Here is an 18,057-nt window from a genome sequence, read left to right on the forward strand (position 1 = left end):
GCAACGCCGAGGTCTCCTCGCCAAAAACGCAAGGGCAAGTCGAGGCGGCTTTCTCTCCGTCCGCGATACCGCCGCCACCGCGCCATCACCGGTCACCACCTGAGTTCTGAAGGTTCGCGCCACTCCCCCGTATCCTGGCCCTCTCTTTCTCTCTGCTTCCCGCTGGGTATTAATGCCCTCTTCTTCTTCTTTCAAACCATCAGATTAGCACGCGGCGCCGCTGTCCCGAGTCCCGACGATTCTTTCTTCTCCGGCCACCGTTTCCTCCTGGTCACCTCTCACCAAGATGGGGGCATGCATGACGTTGTCGACGTGCTCACCGGAGGCGGCTGAAGGCACGCATGTGTTCGACATCTTGGGTTACAGCAAGCACATGGGCATGGGGCAAGACCCCGGTAGCTACATACAATCAGGGGTTTTCGCTGTCGGCGGCCACAACTGGGCGATCCGCTTCTATCCTGATGGGTATAAAAGCGAGAATCGAGATTACATCGCAGTTTTTCTCGAGCTTATGAGCAAGAGCACTAAAGTCCGGGCCTCTTTTGACCTAAGGCTGGTCGACCAGTGCACCGGATTACGGTCTTCCGTGATCAAAACAGGGCCTAGGATTTTCAATTCCGACGATTCCAGTCGGTATGCTCCGGGGACTGCTCAGTTCAAAAAGCGAAGCGAGATCGAGGGATCCGCATACCTTAAGGATGATCGCCTGATGATTGAATGTATTGTCACTGTTTTCGAGAAGCCACGTGTTACCAAAACCACCGAAGCCAAATCGCCACCCAAAATAGACAGACCACCATCTGACATGGCTAAGCATGTTGGCAAGCTGCTGGAAGAAAAGGAGGGATTGGATGTCAGTTTCATTGTTGGAGGAGAGACCATTGAAGCGCATAGGCTCGTTCTCGCTATGCGGTCGCCTGTTCTTAAAGCGGAGCTCTACGGGCCAATGAGGGAGGCGAGGGCGGGGCAGTGCATTACCGTCAAGGATATGCAGCCATCCATCTTCAGGGCCCTGCTCCATTTCATCTATACCGATTCTTTGCCTGGCCATGAGGACTTCGAGGGAGAAGAGAATATTGAGATGATCCGGCTATTACTGGTGGCTGCGGACAGATATGCCATGGAGAGGCTCAAGATGGTTTGCCAAAGCATCCTTTGTGAGGATCTGAGTGTGGACACCGTGGCAACCACATTGGCTTTAGCTGACCAATATAACTGTAATAAGCTTAAGGACGCTTGCATTGAATTTATAAAAGTATCAGATGATAACGCTATGGACGCCGTGGTGGCAACCCAAGGCTTCAAAGATCTCAAGATGACTTGCCCATCTCTCATAGTGGATGCACTGGAGAATAGAAGAAAGCTTCGTAAAGCATGAGCAGCTACATTGGTAGATTTGTTAAATCATATGAATTGCTTGTGACTAGTATTTATTAAATTTCTACTCAATGTTAGATGGATGATGGATCTAAGAATAGTTAGGTTAATTCTCAAGTGATGTGAATGGTGTGAATGTTCTCCTAAATCATCCCAGAATTTTTATTTATCAGGTTCATTTTATCCAGAACGCTTCTGTGCAACCGTGTAACACTTGGTCTTAATCTTCTGTCAAAATTTCCTTGCAACCTTTGTTGAACATTTGATACCCAGATGGCTTACATGCGCAAGCAATGCTACGATGGTCTCATCTATAAGAATGAAAACAAGATTAAACATGCCAAAATGCTGTTCTCGGGATATAGATTATAAATAGGTAAGTTTTTTGATGTCCTGAAGCAGGATAGAAAATCTTGTGCTAGATTAGACAACATATGTAAGAGTGGGCAAACAGGGCAATGATTAGCATTACTACATTGAGCTTAGGAATGCAAGTGGCGCGCCGGTACTGCCTCATGTGTTTCCTCGGCCAAATTAGTGAATATCATCTGCTATTTTCTTTGTTTCTAATATCGCTGGTCTGAGCCCCCAGTCCATGTTCTCGTTGCTTCTTTGTTTGGCATTAAGGCTGTCGACAAGTTTGAGGTTATCTAAATAATTATCCCGTGGTTTACCTCCAAGCCATTCGGCATTCAGTCTATAGGCGTTGCTTTACCTGGAAATCTCTGGGTGTTTCTTGCCTTCTAAATCTGCAAAAGGATGTTAGACTAGTGTCAGTGTGCACGCGTGTCTCCCCTAGATTGGTAATTTCTTTTGTTGCCGCTGTAATTTCTGCATACAAAGGTTGGAAAAGCTGTGCTGAATCCTATCTCCTCTTTCAGGAATAACAAGAAAGTGCGCCTCGTTAACAAGAAAGTGAGCCTCGTTAATTTCTGTATACAAAGGTTGCCTGTACAAGTACAATATCAATTGCTGTTGCTGGCCAATTCATGTTTGAGATTGTGGTCAGGAGCTTGTGTTGGTTTATCATCTTGTAGGCACTTTGGGCAGTCTAGTTTGTAAGAGCATCTTCAACGGCCGCACAAAAATTTGGCACCCAATAAAAGTTATAGCGCGCACTTTAGCACTTTTAGTGTGCCGAGACCAACATCGTTTTTGCAGACGCCCAAAAACGCGCACAAAAAGCACACAGTGCAAATTGTGAAGCGTGCGCAATCCGAAGACCAAAATATGCTGCGCGCGATAGCGTTTTTCAGCGCGCCCCCAAAAACTTTTAGCGCTACAGCATCTGCTGGAGCTGTGCGGCGCCAAAAAAAACAAAAATTTAGTGTGCGGAGCTCTTTTTGGGCGCCTGTTGGAGATGCTCTAAACACAGAGAAAGGATACACATAACCTGATGCCGCTATGCGTCCAACGACTCTCTGATCGCTATGAGGTTGGACCGTTCAAGTAACTCCAGTAGAATGGTCAAAATAAACCAATCTCCAAAATAATTACTATTATGGCCAACAGCCTAACAACGTTATAGGCGGAGGCGGATTAGGAGCACTTGGGTGCACTTTATATTCAAAAATACGTATATATTTTTGAACTTATAATAAAAAATAATTTAGTAATTTAAGAAAATGTTTAAAAAATCCCAGAATTTTAAAGGAATCAAATATGACCAGGTATTATACTTGTATAATAAAATTGGCCAAGGAATGATTCCCGTTAACTTCAAGGCAAAACAAACAAACAGATTTATGATGATAGCTTGGATAGTACTTGTATCTAGTTTTTTGCAAATCTTTGACCCCAAATACAATGAAAGTCCGTATTTAATATTTTTATACGAGTGCAACACTTGGTCATGTTTTATTTCATAATGATTTTTAACCTTTTTTAAATTATTGAATTATTTTTGAGTATGGGGGATTGTGGCACCCAAGTGTTTCTATGTATTTTCGCATTATAGGCTCCCTATTTGGAGGTTGGGGGCGTTGTTTTGGAGCATACTCCATACCAAGCCATTTGCATGGGAGGGAAGTTTCACATGTTTTATTCCTCTCTATTCCTTCTTCCGTCAATGACACACTCGCTTGTACCAATCCACTGCTACTTTTTCCACCAGAAAAGGCACACCCATTAATGGCTGTCACGACTATGAAAATGAAGGTGCCTCTCCGTCTCTATTCACTTCTACACCCACTCTCCAGCTAGTCAACTTCTTCGACTCCTTAACTCCCCTCTACTACTCCCCATCATCATGTCGCCTTGTCCAAGGCCAAACTAGGTCGAGCTAATAAGACAAATAACGAGCACACGAGACGACCGTTTTGTTGACCGCCGCTATCAAGGAGGACGACCACGCTCAGTGCACGTTGGAGCATGTCGACGACGAGGACAATCCTGACATGATAGTCGGCATCACAGACCATGACGTGTGATGCAAGGATCCCCTCCTCTAGACCGTGCTCACCGACTCCCATAGGACGTCCGCCGAGGATTGTGCCCCGACTACACTCTCATCTGGAAGGAAGTGTGGATGGTGTGTCGCGCCGTCCACACCACCCAGTTCGCCCTTATCTTCGATAAGAACATGGGATGCGAGGAGTACAAAACCGCCATGGCATGATCATGGCGTGATGGACGCACGCCATCTGGGGCCACACGCTCCAGAGGGGAAGGGTGACGATGGTGCATGGTCAGCATGCGACGTAGACACCCTAGCCCACCTACCCACTGCCAAGGACACCTCCAACTCACTCTCACCAGGACTCTAGGGCCGCAGCCAGGCCCGTTGATGGGTAGGCCAAACTGGTCGACCGGCCTGGGCCCCCAAATAACTATGGTCTATGTATTGTGTAGGATGCCTTTATGAGAAAAGATTATATGAAAAGCTCACTAGGCAAGTCAGGAGCCCAGCAAAACAAGCCCATCACCCGATCGTCTGCTGCAGATCGTATAAGCCCAACACATAAACGGTGATGCCTTGCAGCCTCGACCAATCATGCCGCTAGCGCGAGAACTATATCTCACTTTATGCGAGACTATTTATCGTCTCGCCTGAAGCTTCCCCTGCGTATTATAGTACTTGGCTCGCCTTTTCCATGCGTTCCTTCGCTCCCACATAGTCGCTCGCATTCGCATTGGTTTTCTTTTCTTTTCCTTTCGGTTTTCTCTGTTTCTTCACTCGTTTTTTTGTTTTTCCTTTGTTTTTCAACATTTGCTTCATTTAATTCCTTCTTTTGCTAGTTTTACTTTCCTTTTCTTCATTTTATTCAGTTTATTCAGTTTTTCTTTTGTTCCTTTCTTCGTTTTTATTGGTTTCTTTTTTTTCCTCCGTTTTTTTGTTTCTTTCTTACTTTTCATCAATTTTTGGTTTGTTTTGTTTTTCTGTTTTTTCTTTGTTTTCTCATGGGTTTTCATGGTTTTCTTCAGGTTTTACGTTTTTCTTCATTTCTGAGTTTTTTTGTTTATTTCTTCTGTTTCTTCAGTTTTCAATGATTTTATTTTTTCCCCTTTTAAACAACAATTTTAATACACATTTTTACATTTACATATACACCAGAAACATGTTTAGAAATTTTAAAATACATGATTAACATTTGAAAAAAAATATGTTTGATGATTACCTATTTCATACACATTGTAAATTTCTTATATATATCAGGATATTTTTTTAATACATGTTTAACATTTTTTAAACATGGGATTAACATTTTTTTTATAAATGATCAACATTTAAGAAAAAATGTTTTCCTATTAAAAACATTCATACATGTTCTACTTTTTTTGTATACATCAAGAACATTTTTGTGTACACGTCTAACATTTTTAAATCATGATTAACATTTTTTTGCATAGTAATGCATGTCTCATTTATATCATAAAGATCTTAGTACAAGCCACATACACATCGACCTATCAAAACTGAACAAATAGCAGAATGCTAGCCTTTGCACAAAGGTACATCAGCCAAGAAGTAAAATTACAAACAAGATCGAAGAAACCTCTTAGCTCGACACCAACGCCTGTCAACTGCCTCAGGCACCACCACCACAACCACCAAAGGAAAAAACAATGACGGATCACCTCCACGGCCGAAATCACTATTCTGACCCTTTGAACGAACTTTGTCACAAACTGAACTCGACGTGAAAGTATTTCACGATCTGACTCTTTTAGCAACGCCATAGCCCGCAGTGTTTCTGCCCAACATAGAAACGCCGAGGTAGCTAGCGTTTCTGATCAAAGAAGAAACGCCGAGGTAGTTAGCGTTGCGAACCAGGTAAGAAACGCCGAAGGAGCTGAAGTTACTTTCATGTCGAGTTCATTTTGTGACAAAGTTCGTTCAAAGGGTCAGAATAGTGAAAAAGGCCCACCTCCACATCCGAGCTCGACGCGGCTCCATCATTGATATGCAGCTTTGCGGACCTCCAAGTTGGCTCGCCAATTGCGAAACCATTATCATTTAACAAATCAGACCGAGGCAACACCCCGAACATGCCATCGAACTCCAGATCTGGCACCCCCACATGACTAAGACGTCGGAGGAGGGAACCATACTTGCCATCCATGTACCACGAACCCAGCACATGATCCACCATCTTCCAAATGCCGTCGATGCAGACCACAATCTGCATCCGCTCCTAGACTACCTCTCAAGCTTCACGCTGACGCTAGAGCAGATGCCATCGCAACGGCGGAGCCCAAGGACACAGGTCCACTACGAGGATGTCACCGCCGCGCCATCCTTGCTTGAACATACTTGATTCCAGATCAACCCTCAACCATATGAGCGACCACCTTGTCGAACTAGGATCTGAAGAAACTTTATTCAGCACCGCCATCATAACTGCCAAAGCCAAAACAATGAACATCCTAAAAGTCTCAGCTCCTTTGGCTTAAAACTATCCATATGCGTGGATCCGGCGACCCCCCTTACCATCGACGACCGAGGTCGTCAGCGAAGGGGAGCCGCCGGAAGGCTGGCCTCTCTGGCGGCGCTAGGGTTGCAGTCGGAGGACTCGAGAAGAAAAGAACGACAGTCATGATTAACATTTTTTTTGTTTCATACACATTGTACATTTTTGGTATATGCCAGGAACATGTTTACTCGGTTAACATTTTTGAAATATATGATTAATATTTTCTTGATAAATGATCAACATTGTTTGAAATTTATTTTTGATGTTCAGTTGTTACATTTTTTTGCATGTATTAGGAACATTTTTTATACATGTTTAATAGTTTTTTAAATAGATGATTAATACTTTTTCCAAATGCTTGACTTACATTTTTTAACAGCATGATCGACTTTCTTCATACACATTGTATTTTGTATGTATGCATTTTTTGCATACATGAGAGATATTTTTCTACACGTATCTTTTATGAGAAATGAGAAATGTAGATTTTTTTTGCATAGAAAAATATCTCTCATGTATGCCAAAAATGAAGAAAAATGTCTTTTTCATACACATATTTAACATTTTACAAATGCTAGTTTAACATTTTTCAAATATTTTATGTAAAGTATTTTTTGTAATAAATATATATTTAGAAGTATACACAAAAGTGAAAAATGAAAGCAAAATAGTGAAAACAAAAAACATGAAAAAAAGAGAAAAAATTAGGCTGTGGCCTCACCGTGAGATGGGCGAGCCCAATCTCCTGCTCTCGGAGGCTGTCCTATGTCTCGCGCGTCCTACCGCTAGAGCTTGTTTCATCGTTTCTTGGCGGCCTTCGAGAGCAACTGATTGGGGAGTACTTCTTCGGGAGCCCCCACAAGGGCCATTTGGGGTGGGTTGGGAAGGCGTCATTTAACGTGATCTCAGCCGCCGCCGCGTGTCACTGCTATGGGCGCCCCCTTCGTTTTTTATTTTTTATTTTCCTGTAAGTGTTTTTTGGATTTTAGATAATTTTCCTCTTTTTTCGGTTTTTCTGTTTTCCCCAGGTTTTCTTAGGATTTGGAACAAATAAAATCAGCAAAAAAATTACGCAAAAACATATGTTTTTTTCCTTCCGCGATAGGCGCAAATTTACTTTCCGTGGATGCATGAATTTGCTTCCGCGAGAGGTACGGTCATGCCTCTTGAAAAAGAAAAAAACGTGCTTTTTTTTAGTTTCGCAAAAGGCACGAATTTATTTCTCGTGGAGGCAAGGATTTGCTTCCGCAAGAGGCACGGATTTACTTCTTGTGGAGGCCACCCTAAAGATCTCTTGTTTGTCTGTGTAAATGTTCTAGCACACTAATAAAGTTCGCGAATTTGCGTAGAAAACAAAAAACAAAGAGATGATAATTTGAAGGAAAGTGAAACAGATTACGACATATATCTGATGGGTTGTGTTTCAACGCTACGCGTCAGTTAGTGGATCTTTTTAAAAGATCAGCCGCCCCGCTAGCCATTGGACTTAACGTGGGATGCCGTCAGATTCTGATGTTAGTTTTTGCAACTAGGATGATATTGCGTTCAAAGGTTTGCAACAGAGTTCATGTTGTAGAACTTATGCTACAGAGATATTGTTGCATGATTTATTTTGCAACAAACTAATGTTGTAGAAATTTTTACAAGTGTTATGGAAGAAAATTTTGCAACACCAGTGATGCTGTAGAAATCTTTTTTGCAATAGGGATGATGTTGCAAGGAAAAAAAAATCATCCTCGGTCATTCGCAACGAGATCCAGTTCAACGGTGGTGAGGGAGGACCAGCGCCGCCCATCCTCGTTGTCGCACCGCCGACGACAAGCGACAGACCTCTGACCAGGTCAGCTCACCGCCATCCTCCTCTTCAGCGAGGTGTGCGCACCGCAGCGAAGTTCGTGGTGGAGGCGGGCGACAACGGAAGTTCGTGGTGGAGGCGAGCGACAACGGCGGCCAGCGTGGCCGTCTCCGGCTGCACCTCACCGCTAACCTCCTATCCGATGAGTTGGGTGGTTGCTAGTGCCGCGCATCTCTCGTTTGGCGTTACGGGATCTGGATGCGTCGCCGTGCCTTCGTCTTTGTCGAACTGCAGTAGACCAATTGTTGTTGTGGTAAGATTCCAACAACGGGTCAGTTGCAAATCTATATACTGTTGGCCGTTGGGCACATATCGTGCAGGAAAGGCGATGGAAGCAACAACTGCGACCCGTCGGGTGATTAGAAGCATTTTCCTTTTAGGAAAGGGAAATGTTTGTGGCTGAACGACCGACCAGCGTTTCGGCCGGTCGCACCCATGCCATCCAATCACACCCAATAAAGAGGCCTCCATGGATGCATGTTTTCAGTTGGACCCACACATCATCCTGCCCTCCGGTTTAAAATCTTATCCTCTTCCTTCTCCTTCGCTAACCTTTCCCCATAGTCTTCTGCTAACCACATGTCACGCAGACCATGGGCTGCTACCAAGAATGCCATGGACGCCCTTGCTACCTCTTGAGCACTGCGTTGATTTTCCCTTGAAGAGGAAAGGGTGATGCAACAAAGTAGCGTAAGTATTTCCTTCAGTTTTTGAGAACCAAGGTATCAATCTAGTAGGAGGCCGCGCACGAGTCCCTCGCACCTACACAAATAAATAAATCCTCGCAACCAACGCGATAAGGGGCTGTCAATCCCTACATGGTCACTTACGAGAGTGAGATCTGATAGATATGATAGGATAATATTTTTGGTAATTTTATGATAAAGAGAAATAAAATATGCAAAGTAAAATAAATGGCAAAGGAAATAACTAAGTATTGGAAGATTAATATGATGGAAGATAGACCCGGGGGCCATAGGTTTCACTAGTGGCTTCTGTCAAGAGCATAAGTATTTACGGTGGGTGAACAAATTACTGTTGAGCAATTGACAGAATTGAGCATAGTTATGAGAATATCTAGGTATGATCATGTATATAGGCATCACGTCCGAGACAAGTATACCGACTCCTGCCTGCATCTACTACTATTTCTCCACACATCGACTGCTATCCAGCATGCATCTAGAGTATTAAGTTCAAGAGAACAGAGTAACGCTTTAAGCAAAATGACATGATGTAGAGGGATAAACTCATGCAATATGATATAAACCCCATCTTGTTATCCTTGATGGCAACAATACAATACGCGCCTTGCTGCCCCTACTGTCACTGGGAAAGGACACCGCAAGATTGAACCCAAAGCTAAGCACTTCTCTCGTTGCAAGAAAGATCAATCTAGTAGGCCAAACCAAACTGATAATTCGAAGAGACTTGCAAAGATAACCAATCATACATAAAAGAATTCAGAGAAGATTCAAATATTGTTCGTAGATAAACTTGATCATAAACCCACAATTCATCGGTCTCAACAAACACATCGCAAAAGAAGATTACATTGAATAGATCTCCACAAGAGAGGGGGAGAACTTTGTATTGAGATCCAAAAAGAGAGAAGAAGTCATCTAGCTAATAACTATGGACCCGTAGGTCAGAAGTAAACTACTCACACTTCATCGGAGGGGCTATGGTGTTGATGTAGAAGCCCTCCGTGATCGATGCCCCTCCGGCGGAGCTCCGGAAAAGGCCCCAAGATGGGATCTCATGGATACAGAAAGTTACGGCGGTGGAATTAGGATTTTGGCTCCGTATCTGGTAGTTTGGGGGTACATAGGTATATATAGGAGAAAGGAGTACGTCGGTGGAACAACAGGGGGCCCACGAGGGTGGAGGGCGTGCCTGGGGGGGGGGGGTAGGCGCGCCCCTACCTCATGCCTTCCTCGTTGATTGCTTGATGTAGGGTCCAAGTCCTCTAGATCATGTTCGTTCCGAAAATCACGTTCCCGAAGGTTTCATTCCGTTTGGACTCCGTTTGATATTCTTTTTCTGCGAAACCCTAAAATAGGCAAAAAAACAGCAATTCTGGGCTGGGCCTCCGGTTAATAGGTTAGTCCCAAAATAATATAAAAGTGTATAATAAAGCCCAATAATTTCCAAAACAGAATACAATATAGCATGGAACAATATAAGATTATAGATACGCTGGAGACGTATTAGCCCTCCCGACGGAGCCCGCACCTTTTTTTCCTCCCCCATCTACCGTCTTTTTTTCTCTCTTCCCATATCTATGACGGCTGTGAGCTGCAACGGCGGTTCGACTAGCTCGAAAGCTACTTGCGGGATGCTACAACGGTGCCCCCAACTTGCTGGAAATGCATGCTGGTTAGCTGTAATGAGTCATTGTGGTTTGCTACGATGGCTCCGTCAACAAGCTACAACCAGCAATCTCGGTGCTACAACGAGCACCGTCAGATGCTGGAATTGGCTCTCTATTTTGCTGCAACGGGGGAGGGTGGTACCATGGGGGTGAATGATATGTCTCCAATGTATCTATAATTTTTGATTGCTCCATGCTATATTATCTATTGTTTTGGACTATATTGGGCTTTATTTTCCACTTTTATGTTATTTTTGGGACTAACCTATTAACCGGAGGCCCAGCCCAGAATTGCTGTTTTTTGCCCTATTTCAGTGTTTTGAAGAAACGGAATATCAAACGGAATGAAACCTTCAGGAACGTGATTTTCTCACTGAACATGACTCAGGAGACTTGGACCCTACGCCAAGGCATCAGAGAGGCGGTCACGAGGGTGGGGGGCGCGCCCCCTGCCTCGTGGGCCCCTCGATGCTCCACCGACGTACTTCTTCCTCCTATATATACATACGTGCCCCCAAACGATGTATCCACGAGATCCCATCTTGGCGCCTGTTCCGGAGCTCCGCCGGAGAGGGCCGTCATCACGGAGGGCTTCTACATCATCATAGCCTCTCCGATGAAGTGTGAGTAGTTTACCTCAGACCTTCGGGTCCATAGTTAGTAGCTAGATGGCTTCTTATCTCTTTTTGGATCTCAATACAAAGTTCTCCCCCTCTCTTGTGGAGATCTATTCGATGTAATCTTCTTTTTGCGGTGTGTTTGTTGAGACCGATAAATTGTGGGTTTATGATCAAGTCTATCTATGAATAATATTTGAATCTTCTCTGAATTCTTTTATGTATGATTGGTTATCTTTGCAAGTCTCTTCGAATTATCCGTTTGGTTTGGCCAACTAGATTGGTAGTTCTTGCCATGGGAGAAGTGCTTAGCTTTGGGTTCGATCTTGCAGTGTCCTTTCCCAGTGACAGAAGGCGCAGCAAGGCACGTATTGCATCGTTGCCATCGAGGATAACAAGATGGGGTTTATTTCATATTGCATGAATTTATCTCTCTACATCATGTCATCTTGCTTAAGGCGTTACTCTGTTTTTAACTTAATACTCTAGATGCATGCTGGATAGCGGTCGATGAGTGGAGTAATAGTAGTAGATGCAGAATCGTTTCGGTCTACTTGTCATGGTCGGGATGCCTATATACATGATCATGCCTAGATATTCTCATAACTATGCTCAATTCTGTCAATTTCTCAATAGTAATTTGTTCACCCACCGTAGAATACTTATGCTCTTGAGAGAAGCCACTAGTGAAACCTATGGCCCCCGGGTCTATTCTCATCATATCAATATCCATCACTTTAATCTTGCCTTGCTTTTTTACTTTGCCTTTACTTTTTACTTTGCATCTTTATACCAAAAATACCAAAAATATTATATCTATCAGATCTCACTCTTGTAAGTGACCGTGAAGGGATTGACAACCCCTAATCGCGTTGGTTGCGAGTAGCTATCATTTTGTGCCGGTACGAGGGACTTGAGCGTGGCCTCCTACTGGATTGATACCTTGGTTCTCAAAAACTGAGGGAAATACTTACGCTACTTTGCTGCATCATCCCTTCCTCTTCAGGGAAAACCAACGCAAGCTCAAGAGCTAGAAAGAAGGATTTCTGGCGCCGTTGCCGGGGAGTCTACGCAAAAAAGTCAACATACCTAGTACCCATCACAATCCCTATCTCTCGCATTACATTATTTGCCATTTGCCTCTCGTTTTCCTCTCCCACACTTCACCCTTGCCGTTTTATTCGCCCTCTCTCTCTATCCTCCCTCTTCTTTCCGCTTGCCTTTTCGTTTGCTTGTGTGCTAGTTTGTTTGCTTGTCGCGATGGCTCAAGATACTACCAAATTGTGTGACTTCACCAATACCAATAATAATGATTTCCTTAGCACTCCGATTGCTCCTCTTACCGATGCTGAATCTTGTGAAATTAATACTGCTTTGTTGAATCTTGTTATGATAGATCAATTCGCCGGCCTTCCTAGTGAAGATGCCGCTACTCATCTGAATAGCTTTGTTGATTTATGTGATATGCAAAAGAAAAAAGATGTCAATAATGATGTCGTTAAATTGAAGCTATTTCCTTTTTCGCTTAGAGATCGTGCTAAAGCTTGGTTTTCGTCTTTGCCTAAAAATAGTATTGATTCTTGGAACAAGTGCAAAGATGCTTTTATCTCTAAGTATTTCCCTCCCGCTAAGATCATCTCTCTTAGAAACGATATTATGAACTTTAAGCAACTTGATCATGAACATGTTGCACAAGCTTGGGAGAGAATGAAATTAATGATACGTAATTGCCCTACTCATGGTTTGAATTTGTGGATGATTATACAAATTTTTTATGCTGGATTGAATTTTGCTTCTAGAAATCTTTTAGATTCGGCAGCGGGAGGCACTTTTATGGAAATCACTTTAGGAGATGCTACTAAACTCCTGGATAATATTATGATTAATTATTCTCAATGGCATACTGAAAGATCTTCTAATAAAAAAGTGCATGCGATAGAAGAAATCAATGTTTTGAGTGGAAAGATGGATGAACTTATGAAATTATTTGCTACTAAGAGTGTTTCTTCTGATCCTAATGATATGCCTTTGTCTACTTTGATTGAGAATAACAATGAATCTATGGATGTGAATTTTGTTGGTAGGAATAATTTTGGTAACAACGCTGATAGAGGGAATTTTAACCCTAGGCCATATCCTAGTAATCCTTCTAATAATTATGGGAATTCCTACAACAACTCTTATGGAAATTATAATAAGATGCCCTCTGAATTTGAGAATAGTGTTAAAGATTTTATGAATTCACAAAAGAATTTTAATGCCTTGCTTGAAGAGAAATTGCTTAAAGTTGATGATTTGGCTAGAAACGTTGATATAATTTCTCTTGAGATTGATTCTTTAAAGTTTAGATCTATTCCTCCTAAGCATGATATCAATGAGTCTCTCAAAGCCATGAGAATTTCCATTGATGAGTGCAAGGAAAGAACCGCTAGGATGCGTGCTTCTAAAGATGCCTTTATTAAAGCGTGTTCTTCCAATTCCTATGAAAATAAAGATGAACATCTAAAATTTATTGATGTGTCCCCTATTAAATCTTTGTTTTGCAATATGAATCTTGATGAAACTGAATATGATCTTCCTTTACCTAGAAGGCGTTCTAAAAATTCGGAATATTTAGATCTTTATGATGAAATTGATGAAAGTGGGATTGAAACAAATAAAAATCTAGATGTTGCTAAACCCACTATATTGGATTTAAAGGAGTTTAATTATGAAAGTTGCTCTTTAATTGATTGTATTTCCTTGTTGCAATCCGTGCTAAATTCTCCACATGCTTATAGTCAACATAAAGCCTTCACCGAACATATTTTTGATGCCTTGATGCAATCTTATGAAGAAAAACTTGAGTTGAAAGTTTCTATCACTAGACAACTCTATGATGAGTGGGAACCAACTATTAAAATTAAAATTAAATATCATGAGTTTTATGCTTTGTGTGATTTGGGTGCTAGTGTCTCTACTATTCCCAAGACTTTGTGTGATTTACTAGATTTCCGTAATTTTGATGATTGCTCTCTAAACTTGCATCTTGCGGATTCCACTATTAAGAAACCTATGGGAAGGATTAACGATGTTCCTATTGTTGCAAATAGAAATTATGTGCCCGTAGATTTCATTGTTCTTGATATAGATTGCAATCCTTCTTGCCCTATTATTCTTGGTAGACCTTTCCTTAGAACGGTTGGTGCGATTATTGATATGAAGGAAGGGAATATTAGATTTCAATTTCCATTAAAAAAGGGCATGGAACACTTTACAAGAAATAAAATAGAATTACCATATGAAACTATCATGAGAGCCACTTATGGATTGCCTACCAAAGATGGTAATACCTAGATCTATCCTCGCTTTTATGCCTAGCTAGGGGCGTTAAACGATAACGCTTGTTGGGAGGCAACCCAATTTTATTTTTATTCCTTGCTTTTTGCTCCTGCTTAGTAATAAATAAATTATTTAGCCTCTGTTTTGGTTGTGTTTTTTTGTGTTTAATTAGTGTTTGTGCCAAGTAGAACCGTTGGGAAGACTTGGGGAAAGTCTTGTTGAACTTGCTGTAAAAAACAGAATCTTTAGCGCTCACGAGAACTGCTGTAATTTTTATTTGAAGAGTGATATTTAGTTAATTATTTTTGCAGATGATTAATAGATAAATTCCGCACGTCCAGCAATTTATTTTAGAATTTTTGGGGTTCCAGATCTTGCGCTAGCTACATATTACTACATACTGTTCTCTTTTTGACAAATTCTGTTTTTCATGTGTTGTTTGCTTATTTTGATGAATCTATGGCTAGTAAAATAGTTTATAATCCATAGAGAAGTTGGAATACAGTAGGTTTAACACCAATATAAATAAATAATGAGTTCATTACAGTACCTTGAAGTGGTCTTTTGTTTTCTTTCGCTAACGGAGCTCACGAGTTTTCTACTTTAAGTTTTGTGTTGTGAAGTTTTCAATTTTTGGGTGAATTCTTTTGATGGATTATGGAACAAGGAGTGGCAAGAGCCTAAGCTTGGGGATTCCCAAGGCACCCCCAATATAATCCAAGGACACCAAAACGTCAAAGCTTGGGGATGCCCCGGAAGGCATCCCCTCTTTCGTCCACTTCCATCGGTAATTTACTTGGAGCTATATTTTTATTCACCAACATGATATGTGTTTTGCTTGGAGCGTCTTGTATTATTTGTGTCTTTGTGTCTTAGTATGCCACAATCATCCTTGCTGTACACACCTTTTGAGAGAGCCATACATGAATTAAAATTTGATAGAATACTCTATGTGCTTCACTTATATCTTTTGAGCGTTATAATTTTGCTCTATGTGCTTCACTTAGATCTTTTAGAGCATGGTGGTGGATTTGTTTTAAAGAAACTATTGATCTCTCATGATTCACTTAAATTATTTTGAGAGTCTCTTAATAGCATGTTAATTTTCTTAATAATAATATGCTTGGTATTCAAGATTTGTAAAACTTTCTTTTGAGTGTGTTGAATACTAAGAAAAGATTGAAGCATGATAATTGTTTTGAGTATGGACGTGATAATATTAAAGTCATGCTAGTTGAGTAGTTGTGAATTTAAATAATACTTGTGTTAAAGTTTGTGATTCCCGTAGCATGCACGTATGGCGAACCGTTATGTGATGAAGTCGGAGCATGATTTATTTATTGATTGTCTTCCTTATGAGTGGCGGTCGGGGACGAGCGATGGTCTTTTCCTACCAATCTATCCCCCTAGGAGCATGCGCGTAATACTTTGCTTTGATAACTTCTAGATCTTTGCAAGAAGTATATGAGTTCTTTATGACTAATGTTGAGTCCATGGATTATACGCACTCTCACCCTTCCACCTTTGCTAGCCTCTCTAATACCGCACACCTTTCGCCGGTATCATACACCTACCATATACCTTCCTCAAAACAGCCACCATACCTACCTATTATGGCATTCCATAGCCATTCCGAGATATATTGCCATGCAACTTTCCACCATCTAGTTCATCATAACACATTCATCATTGTCATATTGCTTAGCATGATCATGTAGTTGACATAGTATTTGTGGCAAAGCCACCGTTCATAATTTTTTCATACTTGTCACTCTTGATTCATTGCATATCCCGGTACACCGCCGGAGGCATCCATATAGAGTCATACTTTGTTTTAGTATCGAGTTGTAATTGTTGAGTTGTAAGAAAAATAAAAGTGTGATGATCATCATTTAATAGAGCATTGTCCCAAAAAAAGAGAAAGGCCAAAGAAAAAAAGAAGGCCACAAAAAGAGAAAATAAATGAAAAGGGACAATGCTACTATCCTTTTACCACACTTGTGCTTCAAAGTAGCACCATGATCTTTATAGTAGAGAGTCTCTCATGTTATCACTTTCATATACTAGTGGGAATTTTACATTATAGAACTTGTCTTGTATATTCCAATGATGGGCTTCCTCAAATTTCCCTAGGTCTTCATGAGCAAGCAAGTTGGATGCACACCCACTTAGTTTCTTTTTGAGCTTTCATATACTTATAGCTCTAGTGCATCCATTGCATGGAAATCCCTACTCACTCACATTGATATCTATTGATGGCATCTCCATAGCCCGTTGATACGCCTAGTTGATGTGAGACTATCTTATCCTTTTTGTCTTCTCCACAACCACTATTCTATTCCACCTATAGTGCTATATCCATGGCTCACGCTCATGTATTGCGTGAAGATTGAAAAAAGTTTTGAAAAAGTTAGAGTATGAAACAATTGCTTGGCTTGTCATCAGGGTTGTGCATGATTTAAATACTTTGTGTGGTGAAGATAGAGCATAGCCAGACTATATGATTTTGTAGGGATAACTTTCTTTGGCCATGTTATTTTGAGAAGACATAATTGCTTTGTTAGTAAGCATGAAGTATTATTATTTTTATGTCAATATAAACTTTTGTCTTGAATCTTTCGAATCTGAATATTCATATCACAATTAAGAAGATTTGCATTGAAATTATGCCAAGTAGCACTCCGCATCAAAAATTCTCTTTTTATCATTTACCTACTCGAGGACGAGCAGGAATTAAGCTTGGGGATGCCTGATACGTCTCCAACATATCTATCATTTTTGATTGCTCCATGCTATATTATCTACTGTTTTGGACTATATTGGGCTTTATTTTCCACTTTTATATTATTTTTGGGACTAAACTATTAACCGGAGGCCCAGCCCAGAATTGCTATTTTTTGCCTATTTCAGTGTTTCGAAGAAACGGAATATCAAACGGAGTCCAAACGGAATGAAACCTTCGGGAACGTGATTTTCTCACCGAACGTGATCCAGGAGACTTGGACCCTACGCCAAGGCATCAGAGAGGCGGTCACAAGGGTGGGGGGTGCGCCCCCCTAGGGCGCGCCCCCTGCCTCGTGGGCCCCTCGATGCTCCACCGACGTACTTCTTCCTCCTATATATACATACGTACCCCCAAACGATCAGAAGAGGAGCTAAAAACCTAATTCCACCGCCGCAACTTTCTGTATCCACGAGATCCCATCTTGGGGCCTGTTCCGGAGCTCCGCTAGAGAGGGCCGTCATCACGGAGGGCTTCTACATCATCATAGCCTCTCCGATGAAGTGTGAGTAGTTTACCTCAGACCTTCGGGTTCATAGTTAGTAGCTAGATGGCTTCTTCTCTCTTTTTGGATCTCAATACAAAGTTCTCCCCCTCTCTTGTGGAGATCTATTCGATGTAATCTTCTTTTTGCGGTGTGTTTGTTGAGACCGATGAATTATGGGTTTATGATCAAGTCTATCTATGAATAATATTTGAATCTTCTCTGAATTTTTTATGTATGATTGGTTATCTTTGCAAGTCTCTTCGAATTATCCGTTTGGTTTGTCCAACTAGATTGGTAGTTCTTGCCATGGGAGAAGTGCTTAGCTTTGGGT

General features: G+C 41.5%; 1 pseudogene; it reads left to right on the top strand.

The window, feature by feature from the left end:
* Positions 1-286: 286 nt before the first annotated feature.
* On the top strand, positions 287-1,378 carry LOC147973321 (BTB/POZ and MATH domain-containing protein 2 pseudogene; annotated as a pseudogene).
* Positions 1,379-18,057: the final 16,679 nt, after the last annotated feature.

The sequence above is a fragment of the Triticum urartu genome, chromosome 5A (assembly GCF_056163025.1).
Source record: "Triticum urartu cultivar PI428250 chromosome 5A, HENAU_Tu73, whole genome shotgun sequence".
Lineage (NCBI taxonomy): Eukaryota > Viridiplantae > Streptophyta > Magnoliopsida > Poales > Poaceae > Triticum > Triticum urartu.